The sequence below is a fragment of the Triturus cristatus genome, chromosome 9 (genome assembly GCF_964204655.1).
Source record: "Triturus cristatus chromosome 9, aTriCri1.1, whole genome shotgun sequence".
Classification (NCBI taxonomy): Eukaryota; Metazoa; Chordata; class Amphibia; order Caudata; family Salamandridae; genus Triturus; species Triturus cristatus.
In genome coordinates this window covers 786213233-786235885 of record NC_140592.1, presented here as the reverse complement: position 1 = coordinate 786235885, position 22653 = coordinate 786213233, and the positions used below count along the sequence as shown (strand labels likewise).

At 49.3% G+C, this 22653-nt stretch overlaps 1 protein-coding gene across 1 annotated transcript in view; it reads left to right on the top strand.

Moving 5' to 3' along the window:
- The window catches only part of C9H14orf39 (chromosome 9 C14orf39 homolog), a 1162755-nt gene that overhangs the window by 7503 nt on the left and 1132599 nt on the right, over positions 1 to 22653 (top strand). The gene's annotated exons all lie outside the window — the stretch shown is intronic.

The following is a 22653-nucleotide window of genomic DNA, read 5'->3' as shown; positions in this document are numbered from 1 at the left end:
GGTAAATGCCTTTGAGGTCTGGGGAAGCACCAAGGTTGGAGGACATGAAAGAGACAGCACAGATGTATCGATTCACTCACATTCCTGAGTATTCAAGCTACTGTTGAGGAGAAGTAGATGTCGTAATTAGTTATTTCCAACCCCCATACTCTCCCATTTATTTCTATAGTGATGAATAACAGAATGCTCAATAAAGACCCCTTCTTCAACGAAGCAAAGGAAACCGAAGTAAGGATACTTCTGTAGAAATTAACCACAGAGATCATGGGACACTTTAGTTTCATTATATTAATTGTCTAGGTGGATCTTTAGCAAATAAACCATGAGTCCTCTAACTGCTTTTTGCCTTCTCACTTTTGAAAGTGCCACAGTTCTGTAAACCGTTTTTGGAGATGAAGTAAGGTGATTGGAGGTAGTTGAATTCCCCTTCTTATTCATGTTTGCAAATGACTTGAGGTATTTATCATTTTGTGTATCTGTTTGATGTAATGTTTGTTAAATTCAAAGAGTTCCTGTGAAACCAAATTTAGATTGTCATGCTTTTTCTAAGCTATCACTTGGTTGAATATTTCTCATCATCATTAGGATGTCTCATAAGATAGCAATTTGTTAAAGACTCGATTTGGCAGCTTTGGGCAATTTTTGGATGTCATTGAAGGATGGAGCACTCAAGCTACTGAAATCTATTTCAGATGTTCAAGTCAGTTACATTTCCAAAGCCGACTTCTGTTGTGACTGACAGTTTTTGGTGTTCAGCTACTGGCAATGGCAGCTCTTCTTTCTTTTCTTCCCTGATCTGAAATTACACTATGTTAAATGTCTTACTGGTGAGTTCTCTTAGTTAGCATTGTTTAGAATTGACAGTTTGTATATGAAGTGATAAACTAAAAATGTTATCATTGTAGTAGTGTTTCTTTAAAATCTGTTTTTTGATTAATTTCATTTTGTAGCAAAAGAAGAGTGCTTTGCGTTCAGATTGTCCTTTGTTTCTGCCCTCTTGGAATGTGGAACTAGTCTCTAGAGCATGCTCTCCTGTTAGACAAGTTGGGAAGTTAGTAGTAGCAATATGTTTATTCGTAGAACATAACCCCCATGAAACACACATTAAATACATCCGTACATCATTATAATACAAGTTACAAACGATTAAACAACTCTGATTTCATAGGATAAAACTCTAAAACCTTAAAATACTTCACTTGATCTATATCTTAGCCACCCTTCGAAATATAAATATTTAGATACCGAAAAATCTGCTCTGTATTGCCAGATCTAAAAATTCGAATTGCATTAGTGTAATGCCTCATACCCTGGAGCCACAAATCGAAATTATCCAAGACATCCTTACGTGATGGTAGACTGGACAAAGAGCAAGTATGCTTCTGTTTTGGACCCGACTTTACATGATTGACAGAACTATGTACTATTAGGAGGAGCCTGCTATTTATTGTAGAAGTTATTGCCTGCTAAGACCCTGTATCTAAATTCCAAATTGAGTGATCTAGCTCGAGGCAATTCAGTATGACCAATAAACTTTAAACTCCAGACTGCACTTGATGTTAAGGAATCGCTCTGTCGCACTGCCCAGTGAAGCTTCTCCTAACCACCTTCCATGCACATAGAGCCAATATCTTGTTTTCAGGTGCTCTTATAACCTCTTAGTAATCGATGTAGGATTGTCTCAGGCTGAGTGCATATCCAGCTTATACAGCCGCTGCTTAATCTACTTGAGCCCTTTCAATTTACAAGACTTCTTTAACCCTTCCAGCTAAGCAGCAGCTTCCTTTTACACTGAGAGTGATTTGTTGCACCAAAGTGTTACCCAATACGTTAATGGTTTCATGTTTGCAATATGGGCAGTTTCCAGTAGGCCCAGATCCAAACGCAAGGGTATAAGTGGAGTGAATAGTGATCTCATGAACCCATTTCCAGCTTATGTCAAGCATAAGATGTCGGCCCCCCCACATCTCAGCACCCTACATCGCAGCAACTTACACTTGAGATCTCTAGTTCTGGTGATATTGGGCGAAAAGTAGAGATTTTAAAATCTTTCAAGATCTTAGCGCCTTACTGCTGCAATGTCATTTTGCTTTTATATGATCCGGGGGAACCACGAGAATGTGTTGGCTAGCCGTACCGCCATGATAATCAAAATACTTGACTTGTTCCAATTCAGAGGACCCCAACATCACTTTCCCCCAAATGACCTATGTGAATGAAAAGCCATAAATTTGGTTTTAGTAACATTAATCTCGAGCATACTTTTCGCAGGCTGAAGAAAATCGATCTAATTTTGTATACCCATTGGAGTCTTTGAAATTATTAATGTGCTACCTGCGAAAAGAAGGGCGGTGATTTTCTGACCAGTAATTTTGGGGAAGCACTATTGTCCTTCTGGAGCATATAGATTCCCCCATTTATATAAAATGTGAAAAAAAGTAGGGGCAACAATGCACCTCTGGTGGTCACCCCCCGCCCGCGATATTAATACTGTTTGTCAGTTCCGCCTTTCTGCTCCATATTGAGCATAATTGTTGGTCCAGAAAATTGGTCGGCATTCCCATATCTTTAAGTGCTGACCAGAGTTTAACCCGGGGTATCAAATCAAAGGCTGCTCTTAAGTCAATGAACACTACATACAAGTGACCTTTGCTTAGGTTTACTACCTTCCAGAGTACTAAATCAAAGTGGAAAACTTGATCGCTGGGATTCTTGTGGGTTCTAAATCCTGCCAGAAGTTGTGATAGCATGTCATTTTCCACTACCTAGTCTTTTTGGCCAGTACTTGCCTACTAATATTTTTACTAAATATTTTGTGGGCATTATCCATCAGGCTTATTGACCTATAATTGGCAGGACTATTCTTGTCCCCCTTATCATTATTCAGTATAATTTATGCATTTCTCAATGAGTCAGGTAACTTAGCTCCTTTGGCTATAACATTAGATAATTCATTCAACAGACACACCCCACATCACGGGCTCTGAGCGATAGAGAACTCCCGGGATTCTATCTAACCAGTCTTCAGGGTGTCGGTAGCCGCTAGAGTCTCCTGCATAGAGAAGGAGATGGGGAAACCCCCTGTGTCTTACTTGGATCATAAAATGTTGCATCTATATGTGAGATTGGATGCCGAAGTCATCATAAGTGACCACTTTATGAGTTCCATGTGCAAATATGTGCCAAAAAGCCTTGCTATCCTTTATTTTCGCAGCCATAACTGAGTCATGCCAGTTTGCTTCTTCCCAGCTACTCTTAGCTAAATTCTGGGTATGTTTGTCTTCTTTTCTGCCAACACCTACTATTTCTCTGGTCCCGCTTTTATTTGCAGTCATCAATTTTTATTTTGCAAGTCTGCCTGATTTATCTAACCAAATTGCTTCTCTCAGTTTGTAACGTTGAGTTTTGTCACTAATACTAAAGTACTTCCTCAGAGATTTGAAAAGCAAGTTGGCAATATTTACTATCGTTATGTCCTCCAGTGTAGTACCTGCTTGCGGGGCAAGCACATCAACCACTAGGGAATAGATCTTGGCTAGTATATCCTGGCTAGTCATGATAGTAGGCAACTTTTTTGTGTAATAATTTATTGAAGTAAGTTACACAGCACAGGTACATCATAACATGTGTATTTGTAAAGCGCACGTTCACCACTACTGGCGCTGAATAGCAGATGTTTGTTGTTACCCAACTCAATGGTACTCATTTTATCGACCACAGATGGAAGAAAGGCTGAGTGGACCCACCGGGATTTGAACCTGTGACCATGAGGTCGAACACAGGCCCCTGCAGTAGACCCATTAGTCCACTGAGCCACCAGATCCAGATCATAGTGGAGAATATAACAATTGGTGCCATACTATGCAACAATGGATGATGGGGGAGGGAAAAAAGGGATAGGGTGAAGGGTGAGTAAAAAAGGGGGGAGCACTATATAAGGAACACATGACACATGTAAAGTCGAAGGGGCTAGTCACAGTGTGGCAACAGGCACAGAGTGACCACCCCAGGCAGCAGCAAGCGTTAATCCTGTGGGCCATAGCTCCAAGCAGAGAGAAGGGCGGGGATAATAGTCCAAATGATCAGTTGCATGGTGGGGGAAAGAAAGAGGGGGGAAGGTCGCCATTCAAGTTGAGAGGTGAGATACGGGTCTCCGCATTCTCAGTTTAGTCTGTAAGGGGGAGTGTGCGTAGCGTTGGAGTAGTGGAGACCTGCAGGGTTGAACTGGGGCGGTGGCCTTTCTATGGTGTGGGGAGAGAGGAATCCCTGGTAGAGGCTGAGCAAGAAGTCGCTGGATCAGGACAATGGTTGCCCATGTAGAAAGGGGGGTGTTCACGTACCCGTGTGACCAGAGGGGTAGGGAGGCGGGGTGAGGGAGAGGGAGGGGATCAGGGGCAGGAAAGGGTAGGGGTAGGGAGAGGATTATGATCTAGATAGGAGCGGGCAGAAAGGGAAAAGAGGGAGTAAGGGAAAAATAAAGGAGAGTAGGGTGGGATGTAGGAGGGGGTATGGGGCAGGATGGGTTGGGGGAAGGGGTTGTGGCTAGTGGTGGGACGCCGCAGTATGTGGGTTTATTGTCTGGAGCATCTGCGTGCAGGTCCACTGAAGGAATACTTGGGGTCCGCCCATCCGGCCCTCTGGTAGGCCAGCCGCAGTCTTCCGGATAATTAATTGGAGGAGGGGGAGGACAGCAGTGGCAGCTTCCACTTCAAGAGGTATCCCACAGGAAGGGTTACCATGTCTGTGTAAACACCTCCGTTTGGTCCTGCATACCTTAAATACGACGCTCATGTGAGGCTGTATCATTGTCACTGTCCAGTCCTCCTGCGAGTTCGGCACGGGCGATCTCCACTGGCAAAGGATACACATTTTAGCTGTTGCCAGGGCAATATGAAGAATGCGGCGTTGTGGGCAGGAGAGATCTATGAAGTCTGGTGTCGTGAAGGAGAATTGGGGGGGGGGGGGAGTGAGGAAAAGTTGGGAGTTGCATGGATGCTCCTAAAGTGTATCCGACAGAAGACCAGAAGGGCCGGACAGAAGGGCATTTGCAAAGGATGTGAGTAAGATAGCATTGGAGGTCAGAGTACCTCCAACAATTTGTATTTGGGAGTAGACCAGCCCTGTTCAGTTTTGTCGGGGTCCAGTGCCATTTGTGAAGCAATTTGAAGAGGCAGAATTTCAGCCGGGCTACCCGGGTGCCCCTGTCCAGGGCCTCCAAAATGTCGGCCCATTTTTCGTCTTCGAAAGGTAATCTATAGGCAGACTTGCCACTTGCTGTGAAGACTGCGTTTGAGCGGTTGGGAGAAAAGATGGCTCGAGAGCATGCCATAGAGGCCCAAAATTACGCCCTTGTGTCGGCCACACGTGGCCTGGTAGTCCACTACCCTTGAGGATGGTAAGGTCCAGGGGTAAGGCCCGAGACAGTGTTTCAGGCAGTGCTCTAGCTGCAAACACCGCCAGGCTTTTAGATCACTTTAGTGCTGTATCTGGCCTATGGTATGTATGCCTGCCTCCATCCAGCTTGCCCAACGTAGAGCCTGGCTGTCAATGCAGACACTATCATTACCCCGAAACGGGAGCCTTGTCGTGAAATTGGAAGTCCACCCCCAGTAGGCGATGAGCGAGTTACCGGGCCCTGTGTGTGGCCTGTAGCACAAGGTGCAGGGGTCGCGAGCAGGGTTGAGCCCCCATAAAGGAGGCCAAGACCATCGCTGCTCAAAAGGAGAAACCCTTCTGTGTGGGCCCATTGCGGTGGGTCCGAGGTACCCGGAAGCAGATATGCCAGTTGTAAGTGGTGAAGGGCAAGCACATAGTACTCCACAGATGGGAGGGCCAGGCCTCCATATGAGCGACATGCCATGAGTCTGGATGCGACTAGGTGGGGTCACATGGAGCCCCATATGAAGGACCTAATCTGGGAGTCAATTGAGCATAAAATTGTCAGAGGCACCACGATAGGCAGCATGCCTAGTGTGTAGGTAAAGCACAGCACTGTGGCCATCCTCACCGCCTGCACCCTGCCCCACATCAAAAATCCCGGGGGGGGTGGCATTTCTCGAAGTCAAGCTTCATTTGAGTTATTAAGGGGTTCAGGTTGTCCATGACATCCCGTCCAGACCCCTGTTGACCAGTTGGGTGGGCTTCCAGCTGAAAGGGTAACCATGAATAGCCACCTTCGTGGTGACGGACGAGAGCGGGAGGGCCTCGCTTTTGTCCCAGTTTACTTTATATCCCGACAGAGCTGCAAAGTCATCAATGACTTCTAGGCACGGCCCATGCAGGTAAGATTGGTGGGGCCGGGTGGGGGGCATTTTGACAAACAATGACGGGGGGGGGGGAATTAATTATTTAATTTTCCCTCATGGTCCGTCGAAACCCCCCTCCCCCTCCATCCCCCCCACCCGGCCCCACCGCTCTTACCTGCATGGGCCGTGGCTGATGACTTCCAGTAATACCAGCAATGAGCATTGGAGATTTGTGAGGGTGAGCAAAGCATCTTCAGCGTAGAGGTAGACTTTGGAGAGGCCGCTCACAATGGGTACACCTGCTATACGCGGCAAGTGGCGAATGAAAGAGGCCAGTGATTCCACGGCCAGGAGGAATAGGAGGGGGGAGAGTGGGCAGCCCTGCTGGGTGACCCTCTGGATCTGGAAAGGGCCAGAGGGGAATTCCCCACAGTTGACCGGGGCTGTCGGACAGTCATACAGCAACCGCACCTTAGCGAAGAATTGATCTCCCAGGTTAAACCTTTTCATGGTGGCAAAAACGTATCCCCACCTGATGCAGTCTAATGCCTTTGTGGTGTCTAAGGAGAGGGCCACTGCATCGGCCGGAAGGTCCTTAGCGGACCAGAGGGTGTGAGCCAGAGCGTGTAGATGGTTCCTGCAAGATCGTCCCGGCAGAAAGCCGACCGGCGTGTGGTGAATCAGGGAAGGAATAACCTTGCCCAGACGCGCGGCGCCGCCAGTATGCTAGTGAGGATTTTAATGTTGCTATTCAAGAGGGAGATGGGTCTGTAGTTGCCGCACAATAAAGAGTCCCTCCGGGGTTTGGGTAACACTGCAATCACTGCCTTGTTCAAGCGGGGTCCCAGAGAACCCTTCCGCTCCGCTTCTGGAAGTCAGCGTGTAAAGAATCGATCACCTCCTCCACCGACCACCAGTAGATTTCCACGGGAAAGCCATCATCCCGCAGGGACTTGTGATAGGGCAATTTAGAAATGGCTAGAGCTATCTCCTCTTTGCTGATCTCCCTCATTAAGAGCTCCCTGCCTTTGTCCGATAGGCGCTGGAGGTCACCCCTCCCCAGGAAAGTGGCCTCCTATTTAGCTCTGGCCGGTGCCCCTGGGGTGTACAGTGTTTTATAGAATGACGCAAACTCGTTGACTATGTCCTGTGTGTGGGTGAGGACCTCCCGTTCACTCGAGTGTACGGCCGAAATGGGCGAAGCAGCCTCTGGTTGTCTCAGTTCGGCCGCTAGAAGACGACTCGCCTTCTCCCCCTGCTCATAGTGTCTCCCTTTCAGGCATTGGAGGGTGTATTCAGCTTTGGAGGTAAAGAGGCCATTAAGGGCCATGCAGGCTTGTTCTAGATGGTGGTGGTTGGGCACAGTGGGGTGGGCGGAGTAGAGGAGGGTAAAGGAGGCTACCTCATCTTCCAGTTCAGTCTAGCGAAGGGATGCTTGTCTATTGGACACAGCCGCATCCCTCATGAGTCGACCCCTTCTGGTCGCTTTCACGGCCGCCCAAAGCGCCCTATGAGAGTCCACTGAGTCTTTGTTGTCCGACATGTAGGTCGAAACGAGGGCTTTCAGGCCAAGCAAATGTTAAGGAATAGTAGAACTGGAGAGTGGTTGGATAAGGCAACTTCCAATGTGCAGGAGTCACCGACCATTGCCACCTTTGTGTGGGAGATGAGGAAGTAATCTAGTCTGGATTGTGTGCTGTGGACCGGGTACATGAAAGTATATTCCTTGTCCGTCGGGTGGCAGAGTCGCCAATGGTCCACTATGCTATGATCCGAGGCTACGTCTCCCAGCATGGCCCTGTCCGCCTCATTCCCTTTATCCAGGGGGCCAGTCCTGTGATAGTAGGTGTCTTTCATTATTGGAAAAAATATGGATGCCTCATGTGTGGGATTTGCTATAGGACAATTAAAGGGATCGAGGAATATTCCTAAGTATAAGGATAGAGAATTGTGATCACGGTCATGTCTATTTACTACAGGCATGTCCCTCATATATGACCATAGCCTAAGATCAAGTGATATATAGTCAATTTTAATTCTTGACCTCCTTCTTTTAAAGGTGAATGCTGCACCCTGATCAGAGATAGAGCAGCCATTGCAAACCTAAAGGCCGTGAGCCAAAGTTAAAGATGCCATTTGAAGTTCTGCTATAGTTCACTTTCTTAATGGTGTTATCGGTAACTTAGTTATGCCAGAATCATTATCTTCTTCTCATGTTGTATGGCGTTCAATGACTCAAAAGCTACATTAAAATCACCTTCAAGGAGAAAAAGACAACCCACATGGTCCTGCTTCATATATTCATTCAGAGCATGTACTGTAGCAGATGCATGGGTCTGCGTAATGATGTAGTTGTAGATATTAAAAAATTTCACCTCGATTGACCCAGTAGATGATAAAATGTATAATGCCACTTCCTCTGGAGATTTTATATTCTAAGATTGAATTTTGCAATTTAATGTAGTTTTTATCCAAATTGCTAGACCACCAGAAGGGTGGCCAGCAGCTGAGGGTCTGGCTTCTAAGGTATAATTTAATAAGTACTAAGCTAAGTATCTGCACTACGGCCCATATTTCTGGAAGATACAGATGTGATAATTGACTATAAAATCTCCGCAATCTGGATCGCTCAATTTAGACTTCAAACCCGTCGCATTTAAAAAATGCAACCAAGTCTGTTCAAATGTACTCATGGCTTGACTAATAAGAGTAATGACGCCACCTGGTCTCGGTTGTATGATGTTAGAACGCATTCCGTTGCAACGCATGCCTTTACCACGCATGCGTTACAACGCGAATACCATTCCCACGCATAACCTTTACCATGAATATTCCTTTACCATGCATATTTTTACAACGATTTTCGTTTTAAATTCATGCATGGTAAGGGCATACTCTTGGTAAAGGTTATTCCCCCACCCCTAAACCCTTCTTACAAAAACCCCTCCTCTGCCCTTAACCCTAAAATCGGACCCATGCGGTTTTAAAAAAAAATCTAAAATTCCCTTACCTCTCCTCGTCGTCTCCTCTGTCGTCTCTTCTCCATGATCTTCGTTGTTGACGTCGCACGTCGTAAAGAGGAAACCGAAGTGTCTTTCAGTTTCCTCTAACGAAGTTGATTGCCTCCATGATCGGTACTTTATCAGGTGCGGTTTTTTTTTCGGGGGGGGGAGACCCCCCCCCCCCAGCACCCTTTCTTTACGCATGCATTTCTTTTGGGGGGGGGGGGGGAAGCCCCCTTGTTTAATTTTAGCCTTTACCACACATGCCTTTACTACGTATCTCGTAGTAAAGTTATGCGTGGTAAAGGCTATTAGTTTTAACCACGCATGCGTTGTAATGCATGCGTGGTTAATGTTACGCATGGAAACGGCTGCGTTGTAGTGGCCGTTTCCCCCTGCTCTCTCACCTGTCAAGATACTCTGTGTACCAATTACCTGACTATGTTCCTGCTGTCTTTCCACTCTCCTGCTTTTTCCCAGGGGTTACAGAGGCATGTGCCTCACCCCCAGATGCTTCAACCACCCTCTCAAATTGCTGCTGCTCTCTACATGGTCAGTCTATCTCATGTTATCAGTCAATGGAATTTGGGCAGTGAACCCCTTGGTCTGAGCCTAGGGGTTGTCTTGCCTTTCATCCAATCTAGTGGGTGAACGCCAATCCCCATAAGTATTAGGCTTGAATTGAATCCCTGAGCCAATTTGGGGTGTAGTGCATTGGCCCAGGTTCACCAATCCCTTCCATCAGATCAAGTTTGGTCAATACTAGAGTATGTAATCAAAACGCTCACTGGACCAAGAGTGACATTTGACAGCTAAAATATCGGATCTTATCAACGAATAACATTGTCGGTAATGTCTTATCCAGCAAACCACTTTATTCTTTGACAACATATTATCCTCCCTATCCCCTTAGGATAATCAAAGTACATTAGCCATGTATAACTCATTGATATTACCTCTGGTGAGGGAAATAATTGGACTCATTATTACTAAAGGATCTATCCCTTTACCAGTTCTCTCGCCTACACTGCCAGTAGAGGGGAGGTGTTGATAGGCGACTAGTTTGAAAGCATCTGTTTGGGGGCTACAGGGACTATAGATATCATCCCTTCCTCCCTGCCCCTTATGTTCCCTTACTGCTGAAAGAGCCTGACAATTGACTTTCCCTGCATAGTGTGTGCATCCCTGTGGGAGGTCTATGAGCTTCCTTGGCAACACCTTAGCACACTCTCGATCATGGTTCCCTTTAAATGCATACTCTTAATTTTATTTGAAAGTGTTTTGATTATGGCGCTCAGTTGTCCATTTTCCTCCCTCAGTTGATTGATTGTTTCCCCTGTCACTGTGTGTACAACCAGTAAGTCATTCATAGAGGTCCCTATCGAGATGCTAACTGGTGAAATTATTGATTTGCCTATCCTGCACCCTTATATGGCCTATTGCTTTTTTATTTAGTACAGTGATCATCCCCCATCCTGAAATGGCCACCACAAAAGAAATGGTGTTGGTTGCATCCAGTTAGATCACTTAGATCTGTGCTACCACATCAGGAACCCCTAATCCGAAAAGGGACATTGGGGAAAAAAGACCACCCTGCCCAAATAGATCCCTTTGTTTTTTTACATTTATGGAACCCTGGAGAACCTGCAGATCTCAAACAGTTCAGATATACAAAAGTATTAACCCAATAAAGTTTGCTCCTCAACTTATTTAAATGGTTGTTTAAAAAACTACTGAATGGATTTACACCAAACCGATAAAAGCACGCTCTCTGAATAAAGTTCTACTTTCATGCCATGCTTGGTGTAAATTTATTCAACGGTTTGCACTGTAGGGGTGAGAACATGTTCCTCTGGAGAAAATCAAAAAATACACTTTCAATGGAAAATGCAGATGAGCCATGACTACACAAGGTTGATCAGCACTATCTAATACATAGTACGTACGCAGATGTGTAGAGGGTAATATGCTATTTATTACCATTGTTGAGTATGAGGAGGCCCAACGTCTCACTAGAGGCCAAGACTCTCATTAAGCAAAGCCTAGAATGAGTCCTGATGTCTCTACCCTACTTCAAAATGATAGTAAGTATCATATTGCAGTCTGCACCTCTCCATATATGGTTTATGCCATGTCAGTTTTTCTTGTGTGTTTGTTTTAAAAGATAATTAACCAAAACCAGAGTGGAAATGGGTAAATTTGTGCATTCCACATTGGAGAGGCATTGTGATTAATAGGACAGCTGCCTCCATATGCAAAGTAAATTTAACATGCAATCCGTGTGGCTCTAAACAATGTTTCTTTATCACAGTTTAGCTGTTGTGTGGTAATGAACTGGAATTTCCTTTTGCACAATGGTAATAAAGGTGTCTATGGGCATTACTCTAAATAAGATGTTATTGTGACACATTTATTTTCACTGCTTTGACATCTATACATGATTCAAGATGATTGCCGTTAGTCGCAAGCTACTACTAAAAAGCGAGTACAACTGTATACATTCGGGGCCGATTAAGATGTGGCTGATGCAGTCTCCGACACTCGGTCGGCGCCTTTTCGGCTGCATCGTAATCAGCCACTCGGATTAATTTGAGACCGCCTCATTATGATGGAGGCAGTCATAAAAGAATCCGACCGGTCATTCCGGCTGGCATCCGATGGGCTCGGAGAGCCCGTCCCCCAATCGGAATGCTGTCGGTAATCTCAAAGATGGGGTTTTACCTCCCTTGAGATTACAATGACGGTTTCCGACATGGTTTCCATGTCAATCTGTCCAACATGGAAACCATACCGGAAAGCTTCTTTAGGGGCCCCCAGCAGGGCCCCCTTTGGTGCACAGCCTCTGTCTGGTTGGAGGCCGAGGAGGAACCTGTGGTGCTCCCCTGTTGAGCCCCACACCCCGTGGTAGGCACTTTGAGGTGCCTGCCACGGGGTGCATGGATGAACTGCACTTCCCATTTTACAATGGGTTCATGCATTCCAGACGGTTTACGTCCGGAGCTCCCATTGTAAAATGGGAAGTGCAGTTCATCCATGCACCCCGTGGCAGGCACCTCAAGGTGCCTACCACAGGGTGCAGGGATCAGAGCCAGCTTCCAAAAGTCATGGCAAGCAAATGTTTTCATAGATATCTTGATGAGCAATGAGTGATGTGGTTACTGTAGCATTGTTAAAGCATCTATCTGCCTGGAAAATAACCCAGAATGATCTGCTTATGGCATCATTTGTCGATGAGTACTGCCTTGACCTTGGGAGCAGGGTGAAATTTTCTAAAGGATAGCTAGTAGTATTGCAGGTTTTCTAGTAGTGTAGCCTTTCCGAGCAAGCAGGCTCCTGCTATTTGGATAATAAGCTATAATCTTTGTAGAAGAAGAGAAGTAGCACCAAACCGGCAATGGTGACCTTAGGAGGCAGTCCTGCAAAACTAGAGGTGGCTACTGATCCAAAGACATTGGAGTTATTCCCACTAATGTTTTGAAATATGTTTGTCAGAAAACAAGCAACTGCTTTGAAGGTTCTTGTAAAGACTTTCAAATATTTTGTGCCAAATGTTATATTGAGATTCATGAAACATTATGCACACTTACTAGTTTTGAAATTTTTACTGACGTTTTAGAACAGAGAGATAAAATAAACATTCAGCATTCAAAGTTAAAACAACATCTCTTTTTATCAAAAGCATTAACAACCGTCCTGACCCATCATTAAACACAGGAGACTACTTTATCTTACGTTGATTGCTAAAGGTGAAGGCTTTTGTGGCCACGGATAGCTTCAACTGCACAGGTAAATCATATCTGATAGAGACTACTAGCCGCAGATTCCTTCACGTAGAATTATCCCCAGGCATGAGACTGGACCCGGAAAACTTTTTTGCCCAGCATCCCTGCGCGCCGGGGGGACGGCATCACGCGACTCCGCCCAGGCGTCTTCCGCATACGTGACGTCCGCAAGGTCACATAAGTCCCACCCCGGCGCGCCTACGTCAGTTTTTTTCCTTTTCCGCGTGCAACGCGGCTCCGGTTTGTACTCTGGGCCTGTTTAGGCCTTTCCCTTATGCTATTGTTGCGTGTGTGGGAGCAGTGTGCGAATTCCTTCGCGCTTTAAAACTTGCTCGTCGGGTGGCCGCCTCATGTCGGCGATGGATCCTCACCCCATCTGTATGTGGTGTTTGAGGGAGCACCACGACTCCACTGATTGTGAGGTGTGCCAGCAGATGAAGCCGAAACCCCAGTGGGAGCGCCAGATGAAACTTCTTTTGGCTCGTGTGTCCAGGTCAGTGGCGTCACCTCGCCCGGCCCCTGCGGATGGTTCTCGGACCCGCGGCTTCCCTCGCCGACTTCGATCTTCTCCCAGGTGTTGGTAAGTGTCGCAGTTTGTTCCGGCCTGTTGGGGGCGTGGGCTCTCCGCAGGTGGTGCGGCCCCACGTGTCGTCCCCTTATCCGCCGTTTCCCGGCATGGGGGCGACCTTATCCCAGATGGTAGACATGCGGCGTCTTCGCAGGCCTCGCTGGCTTCTCCTCCTCCTCCTTCCCCTCCTGGGACGTCAGCTGATCCCTTGCAGTGTGCGGAGCCCTCCGCGGCTTCGCCGGTGTCTCCGGCGCCGACTGGTTCGGATCCAGACTCTGAGGATGTGGTGCCGTTGGGGTGCGGCCCTTCGGGGGTCCCTCCTTCGGAAAACGGCACCTCTGCTTCGCTGCAAACTCTCGCGGGAGTCCCTGTGGTGTCGCGGGAGGTCGCCGTGGTGTCGCGGGAGGTCGCCGGGGCTCGGGTCGCACCCCCGAGCCCCTCTCGGTCCTCGGGACAGGCGGCGGCCTGGTCCGAGGCTGAGGTGATGCCAGTGGCAGCTGGCCTTGGCGGCGCCACAGGGGTCGGTGGCGGGCCCACCTCACCCTGTCACAGTGTTGCGACTGGCGGAGGACTCCTCGTCCCTCCCCGGGACCTCTCATCCCTCCACGCAGGCGACTGCCTCGTCGGAGGTCAGGTTGGCGCCGTACCGGCGCTGCCCCTTCCTGGCTCCGGCCCAGCTCCGGTCTCCTGCGCCGTGCGCTGTGTCGGAGGTCGCCCAGGCGTCTCCTCCGGCGCCGGTCGAAGACAGTTTCCTGCCTCAGGTTGCGGACTCTACGGCGTCGGGCCAACGTCGGGTTGTTGACTCGTCTTCAGACACCGCCTCTTCTCCAGAGGTTTGGCGGCTGCTGACGTCTTCCTCGCCGGAGACGGGCCGCCGTGTTGTGGCTTTTTCCCCGACGTTGTCTAAGGGCGGCTCCTCGCCGTCGCCACGACCGCGGTCTTCGCCGGAGGAGCCGCAGGTCCCCCACTCCTCTGTCCCTCTTCCTTCCGGCCTTGGCCCTTCCTTCGTCTGGTTGGCTTGGGGGATGGCTGCCTTAGCTTGCAGCCGTCACCTAACGAGGAACTGCTTTCCCCTCCGCGGGGCCCTACGGAGGCGGGTGTGGCTTTCGCCCGCCCTGTTTCCACGGCTGTGGAAGTTTTGCGCATGGGTGATCCAGCTACCCATTTCCCCGCAGATCATCTTCTGGAGGTTCTCCATCAGGGCTCTGGTGGTAGGGAACTGTTGCTTTCCTTCGAGGGTTCACTCCACTCTTCTCTCTTGGGGATTTGGGGCTGTCCCGCCACGGGGGACCCGGTGGCCCAGCACCTTCTGCACCACCACCATCCAGCAACGCGTGATCCGGTGTGCCTTTCTCTTCACCCTTCGACCAGACCTGTTTCATTTATAATGTCATGTGCGAAGCTAGCCATGAAAGAATTTTTTTTTCAATTTGAGGAGCAGCTGTTTCTGCAGGTGTCAGGCACTTCAATGGGGAGCATTTTTGCTCCCAGCCTGGCGAATCTGTATGTTCACGTCTTTGAAGAACAACATGTGTTTAGTACCAACAATCCATACAGAAATCAAATAAGGACATGGAAGAGGTACATAGACGACGTGTTTGTAATATGGCATGGACCACAATCCTCATTACTGGCTTTTAAGAATTGGCTTAACAACTGTGATCCCTTTCTGAACTTTACCTGCGAGTACTCCAAGACTCAGCTACCCTTTCTTGACATTCTGATAACCCCGTTTGATGGTGGCGTGAGTACTGAGCTGTACAGGAAACCCATGGCGGTGAATGCTCTTTTGAAGTATGAGAGCTTCCACCCGCGGGCATTGCGGGACAATTTGCCTTTTGGCCAGTTTTTGCGTCTCAAAAGAAATTGCTCGACAACTGATAAATACAAGGAGCATGCGAGCAATCTATCCAGACAACTACTGGCCAGACATTATCCTAAACATTTGATCCGCAGGGCGTCTAAACGCGCCGCGAATAACAATCGGGAGACTCTTCTAGCACCCAAGGTCCCAATACATCTGAGAGCAGGCTTACCTGTGTACATACCTATTGTCAATTCTCCAATCAAATCAAAAAAATCATCTTATCCAATTGGAAGATACTGAACATAGGTAATGTAGGGCTGCCTAGACCTCTTTTTGTGTTTAAACGCAGCAGCAACATCAGAGATCAATTGGTCCATACTCGCCCACGCACTAATCAAACAGGCACTCAACATACTTTGTGGGGTCTACCACCGGTTGTGGGCCATTACCCATGTGGTTCTTGTGCGGCATGCAGCCACACTTCTGTAACTAAAGAGATAGACATAGACATTGGCACTGGCAGACCGTGGACTCTCAGAAGCCACAGCAACTGCAATAGCTCTAATTTGATCTATCTGATTACTTGCCCGTGCGGGTTAAGATACGTTGGAATGACCACCCGTCGGATAAAAACCCGTATTTTGGAACATAAAAGTACTATACGGTGTGGTCGTTCCTCTACCAAACTAACCAACCACTTTCTAGCGGCCAATCATGTTCCCAATGACCTACATTGGACTGTCCTCGACAAACCTTTCATACCACCCCATCTGACAGATTGCTCTTCTTTTCTATTTAAACGTGAGCAAAGGTGGGTGTACAAGCTGAAGACGCATGTTCAAGGACTAAATGACGATATTCCATGGTTGTCCCTCTAATTTGGTGGCTTTAGTTTACTCCTTGGGCCCATTTTTCATTCTGAGCATTTGGGCATCACCTATTGGGTATACCTCGTGAATTACTGCTGCCGTACACTTTTATTGGGTTTCCATACTTATGCCACATGTCTTATACCTCCAGGCTGCTAGTCAATATTGACTTCATTTTCCCCTAACAGTATCTTGCTGTCTTGTTTTGTCCATATACCTATTGTTTATGGCATCAGAGCACTTTCCTGTTTAGTAATGTTTTTGCCAAGATTTATTAACATTTTTTTGCCATGGTTTTTTTCGGCGCGACTAGTGCATTTTCAACTAGATTCCGCCGTGTTGTACAAGTTGTTGCTACAGCATCAGTTCACATATATTCCCCATGTGAGCTTTCATTGACGGAGCGACTCTCCTTAAGAAGCTAGTGTCGTTTCAACTAGCTCGTCTCCGTGTTGGATTCAACATTTTAGCGTCCAGCATGAGCATGCTTTTATTTTATTTTATTTTGTCCATTGGAAACACCATGCGACACAGAGGCAGCGCCACGCTTTCTGTTTCCCATACTCCCCTGATTAACCACCGAACACCGGCAATGAGCGCTATCACCTATTCCCTTAATTATCTCTGGCGCGCATTCCCACGTTCTTCTGACAGCTTACTTCCAATCGTCAGCTGCATACCGGTCTCCGTGGCAACTGGCACACGGGCGGTACAACGCCATTGATTGGTTCTCCTCACTCGTTGTTTGACTAACGTGTCCCCTGATTGGCCCAATTTTGATGACACATTTCTTCTTAACCTAACTCCGTCCAGCCCCGCGGGACCTCCGGCTGCAGGCTCATTCCGGCCTGGTTCCCCGACGGAGAGGTAGGCTCCTTTGTTAATCTTCCAAGCTGTGCGCACACCGTCCTTCTTTTTTCTTTTTTAGTTCACATTATTATTTCATGAAGGCGGTTACCTCATAATCCTCTTTGGGAGGTCTGGCCATTTGCCATGGCTTTATTATATACGAAGTACAGTTACTTCGAGTTGTTCCGCTCTTTGTTTAGAAACACAGACTCACCCTATCCAGTCTATCAGGACATGTGGTGGTCTTGTCATGGTTCCATCACTACCAGATCTTGTTGGTGAACCAATTTCTTGTATTAATTAACATATCGTGCATTCACTGATCTTGTCAGTCTCCTTCGTTGTTAGATGATCAGCTCAGATATTTATCACACTCGCTCATGATATGTAAGCACCCCATTCTTCAGTAGTCTTACATCTTCTTTCAGAGCGGTGTTCCTTCCTGAGCGGTTGCCAGGTGGAGGTCAAATTTCCACCCAGTTTTCACGGGTGAGTGGCCAATGCTTTAAGTTATCATATTCTTATATTTTTATCACTTAGCATTTGCGACCAACTTTCCTTACACTGATTCTCTTTTGTTTAGGTGATGTTTGAATTACAAGGAGACGTACACCCGACAAGCAACTTTGGGGTGGTCACGGTATCCTTTGTGGAGTAGTTCTGATACAATCCTTTCCTTTTTGCAGTAGCTAACCAGGTCCTGATGAAAGCCGAGCCTAGTTAGGCGCCTTGGCTGAAACATGTCGACCATTGTCTCATACATTGCACCATTGGTTATATTGAACTAGTGGTTCTCACATCTTTTTAATCTAGCATCGGTACGGTTGGTCTTTAAGAGATTCTTCCTTGCCGTCCCGTGACTAGTTTTAACACACTTTTATTGCACTATTTTTTCATTAGCACTGCACCCCCCACTCACACCCAGCTCTTCATATGTGGATTTAGTCCACCCTTTAGTGCATTATCAAAACATCCCTGAGCTCCTCCCTCTCATAGAGGGGGTTGTAGCCCCCAGAGAAACTAGGATTTTTCTCTGGGAGGAGAATCCCATATGATGAAGCATGTCACCTAGGGTGAGTGAGGGATTACGTTCCTAAAGGGATTGCCCTTTCACTATGTGCATTGGGCTTTTGTTTCTTATTCACACACCACCTTTACTTCCTTCTTTTTGTCATTTCAGACCCCAGGGTTCCGAGTGTTTGTAATACTTTATTTGGGGATATAATCCTGTGTGGTCTCAAAAATGTTCCCTTTGACCCTCCGGTATTTAACCGTTTTGTAATAGGTTTCTAGTAGTGTAGCCTTTCCGAGCAAGCAGGCTCCTGCTATTTGGATAATAAGCTATAATCTTTGTAGAAGAAGAGAAGTAGCACCAAACCGGCAATGGTGACCCTAGGAGGCAGTCCTGCAAAACTAGAGGTGGCTACTGATCCAAAGACATTGGAGTTATTCCCACTAATGTTTTGAAATATGTTTGTCAGAAAACCAGCAACTGCTTTGAAGGTTCTTGTAAAGACTTTCAAATATTTTGTGCCAAATGTTATATTGAGATTCATGAAACATTATGCACACTTACTAGTTTTGAAATTTTTACTGACGTTTTAGAACAGAGAGATAAAATAAACATTCAGCATTCAAAGTTAAAACAACATCTCTTTTTATCAAAAGCATTAACAACCGTCCTGACCCATCATTAAACACAGGAGACTACTTTATCTTAGGTTGATTGCTAAAGGTGAAGGCTTTTGTGGCCACGGATAGCTTCAACTGCACAGGTAAATCATATCTGATAGAGACTACTAGCCGCAGATTCCTTCACGTAGAATTATCCCCAGGCATGAGACTGGACCCGGAAAACTTTTTTGCCCAGCATCCCTGCGCGCCGGGGGGACGGTATCACGCGACTCCGCCCAGGCGTCTTCCGCATACGTGACGTCCGCAAGGTCACATAAGTCCCACCCCGGCGCGCCTACGTCAGTTTTTTTCCTTTTCCGCGTGCAACGCGGCTCCGGTTTGTACTCTGGGCCTGTTTAGGCCTTTCCCTTATGCTATTGCTGCGTGTGTGGGAGCAGTGTGCGAATGCCTTCGCGCTTTAAAACTTGCTCGTCGGGTGGCCGCCTCATGTCGGCGATGGATCCTCACCCCATCTGTATGTGGTGTTTGAGGGAGCACCACGACTCCACTGATTGTGAGGTGTGCCAGCAGATGAAGCCGAAACCCCAGTGGGAGCGCCAGATGAAACTTCTTTTGGCTCGTGTGTCCAGGTCAGTGGCGTCACCTCGCCCGGCCCCTGCGGATGGTTCTCGGACCCGCGGCTTCCCTCGCCGACTTCGATCTTCTCCCAGGTGTTGGTAAGTGTCGCAGTTTGTTCCGGCCTGTTGGGGGCGTGGGCTCTCCGCAGGTGGTGCGGCCCCACGTGTCGTCCCCTTATCCGCCGTTTCCCGGCATGGGGGCGACCTTATCCCAGATGGTAGACATGCGGCGTCTTCGCAGGCCTCGCTGGCTTCTCCTCCTCCTCCTTCCCCTCCTGGGACGTCAGCTGATCCCTTGCAGTGTGCGGAGCCCTCCGCGGCTTCGCCGGTGTCTCCGGCGCCGACTGGTTCGGATCCAGACTCTGAGGATGTGGTGCCGTTGGGGTGCGGCCCTTCGGGGGTCCCTCCTTCGGAAAACGGCACCTCTGCTTCGCTGCAAACTCTCGCGGGAGTCCCTGTGGTGTCGCGGGAGGTCGCCGTGGTGTCGCGGGAGGTCGCCGGGGCTCGGGTCGCACCCCCGAGCCCCTCTCGGTCCTCGGGACAGGCGGCGGCCTGGTCCGAGGCGGAGGTGATGCCAGTGGCTGCTGGCCTTGGCGGCGCCACAGGGGTCGGTGGCGGGCCCACCTCACCCTGTCACAGTGTTGCGACTGGCGGAGGACTCCTCGTCCCTCCCCGGGACCTCTCGTCCCTCCACGCAGGCGACTGCCTTGTCGGAGGTCAGGTTGGCGCCGTACCGGCGCTGCCCCTTCCTGGCTCCGGCCCAGCTCCGGTCTCCTGCGCCGTGCGCTGTGTCGGAGGTCGCCCAGGCGTCTCCTCCGGCGCCGGTCGAAGACAGTTTCCTGCCTCAGGTTGCGGACTCTACGGCGTCGGGCCAACGTCGGGTTGTTGACTCGTCTTCAGACACCGCCTCTTCTCCAGAGGTTTGGCGGCTGCTGACGTCTTCCTCGCCGGAGACGGGCCGCCGTGTTGTGGCTTTTTCCCCGACGTTGTCTAAGGGCGGCTCCTCGCCGTCGCCACGACCGCGGTCTTCGCCGGAGGAGCCGCAGGTCCCCCACTCCTCTGTCCCTCTTCCTTCCGGCCTTAGCCCTTCCTTCGTCTAGTTGGCTTGGGGGATGGCTGCCTTAGCTTGCAGCCGTCACCTAACGAGGAACTGCTTTCCCCTCCGCGGGGCCCTACGGAGGCGGGTATGGCTTTCGCCCGCCCTGTTTCCACGGCTGTGGAAGTTTTGCGCATGGGTGATCCAGCTACCCATTTCCCCGCAGATCATCTTCTGGAGGTTCTCCATCAGGGCTCTGGTGGTAGGGAACTGTTGCTTTCCTTCGAGGGTTCACTCCACTCTTCTCTCTTGGGGATTTGGGGCTGTCCCGCCACGGGGGACCCGGTGGCCCAGCACCTTCTGCACCACCACCATCCAGCAACGCGTGATCCGGTGTGCCTTTCTCTTCACCCTTCGACCAGAGGCCCCCTTTTGCAGTCTGCCTTTCCTGGTTTGCCGCTGCTGTTGTCTCCCCCGTCACGGGAGGCCCGCTGGCTGGACTCCTGGGGGCGCAATATGTTTGCCTCGACCAGTGCGGCTCTACGGATCCTTAACTCACTGTGTGTTTTGTCTAGGGCCACTTCTTGCTTGTGGGACTCGGCGGAGTCCCTTATGTCTGCCGCTTCTCAGGAGGGTGCCTTTGTGGATTTGAGACACCATGTCTTGGATGGTCGGAAGCTGGCGGCGTTTATCCTTCGCTCCGCTCTGGACATCTCGGAGGTGCTGGGTCGTGCCATGGTTTCTTCGGTTGCCCTTCGTCGCCATGCCTGGCTTCGGGACAGTGTGTTCCTGGAGAATGTTCGAGAACGGCTGGTGGATCTCCCCTTCGATGGTGCTCTTTTGTTCCATGCCCCTGCGTACTCAGCCATCCAGAGGTTCTTGGAGGGGCTTCGTCCACCTCCTCCTCCTTCCCCCCCCCCCCCCCCCTTCTTCTCCTCCTCAGTGACCTGCGTGTTGATCTGGTTCTTGGAGCTGTTCTTCCGTTGGGGCGGGTCGCCCCTGTTGTCTGCTCTGTGTGCTTCATGGCCACTCGAGTCCTCCTTGCTTAGGCTGTGGTTCTGTTGGCTGCGGGCCAGCCCTTTTTGACTGTGTGTTTTTCCTTTGTGTTTTTTACACCATGCTGGGCCTGAGAATGGGCCTTCTGCGTTTCCCCTCTGGCTGCTTGATAGGCCTCCTGCAGGGTTTTTTGGCGCAGGTCTTTTTTGTTGTCCTCTGCTGCGGAAGTTTCCTCCTAAGAGGTTCCCATGTCTTGGGATATGACATGCCCTATGTGGGGCGGGGCTGGCTGTTCTATAGCCCTGGTATGTGCTGGGGAGTTGTGGTCGCCTGTGGGCTTCTGCTCTTCGTAGCGTTGTGGTATGTTGCGGATGCAACCTTCTTCTTCGCCTTTTGCTTTGAGTGTTTCGTTCTGTGGTGTCCCTGGCGTCTGGCGGAGCTTGCCAGTGCCGCCCTCTTGTTCTTTCTGCACCGTTGTGCCTTCTTGGGGCTTTAGTGGGACTGTCATCCTGCCTTCTCCGCTGCTTCCAGTGGGCCTAGCGCTCAGTTCTACCTCCTCTCCCTGTGGGGGGGGATGGTCCCTGACTTCTGGACCCTCTAGCAGGCGCAGTTTGTCCCTGCGGGCGTTGGATGATTTTTCCTGGGTGATCTTGAGTTCCCCTTTTTGGCTTCCGCCTGCTTCTTGCTGCCAGCGCCGTCCTGCCTGGGATTGCCTTTGCTCTGCCTCTTCTCCTTGGAGTCTCTAGGTTGCTCTTCTCCTTCGGTGCTCCTTTCCTTCCCATGGCCTTGGGCGAAGGTTTTGTTGCCTCATGTGGGCGTGGGGTGTTTGGCCTCTTTGCGCCCTGCCTTGCTTCCTCTGCTGAGTGAGGACAGGCTATCTTTTTCTTCACTTTTTTCCCGCATCCCCCCCCCCCCCCCCAAGGGTTGGTGGCCTCCTGCTGGCGGGGGTTTCCCTTTGCCTGGGGGACGGGGCTCCTCGTCCTGTTTTCGGACTCGGGCCCCGTGTGGCACTCTTTTTGTGCCCAGGTGGGTGGGGTCCTCTCGCAGACCCTCCTTCCTCTTGGGTATGGCTAAGGTATCTATTCTACGTGAAGGAATCTGCGGCTAGTAGTCTCTATCAGATGTATGAGTTACTTGCCTTCGGTAACGATGTAACTGGTAGAGACGATTCTAGCCGCAGATTCCTTCACGGCCCGCCCTTCCTCCCCGTTCTGCGAGGGCTTGTGATTTGGTCTTTTGCACCGCTT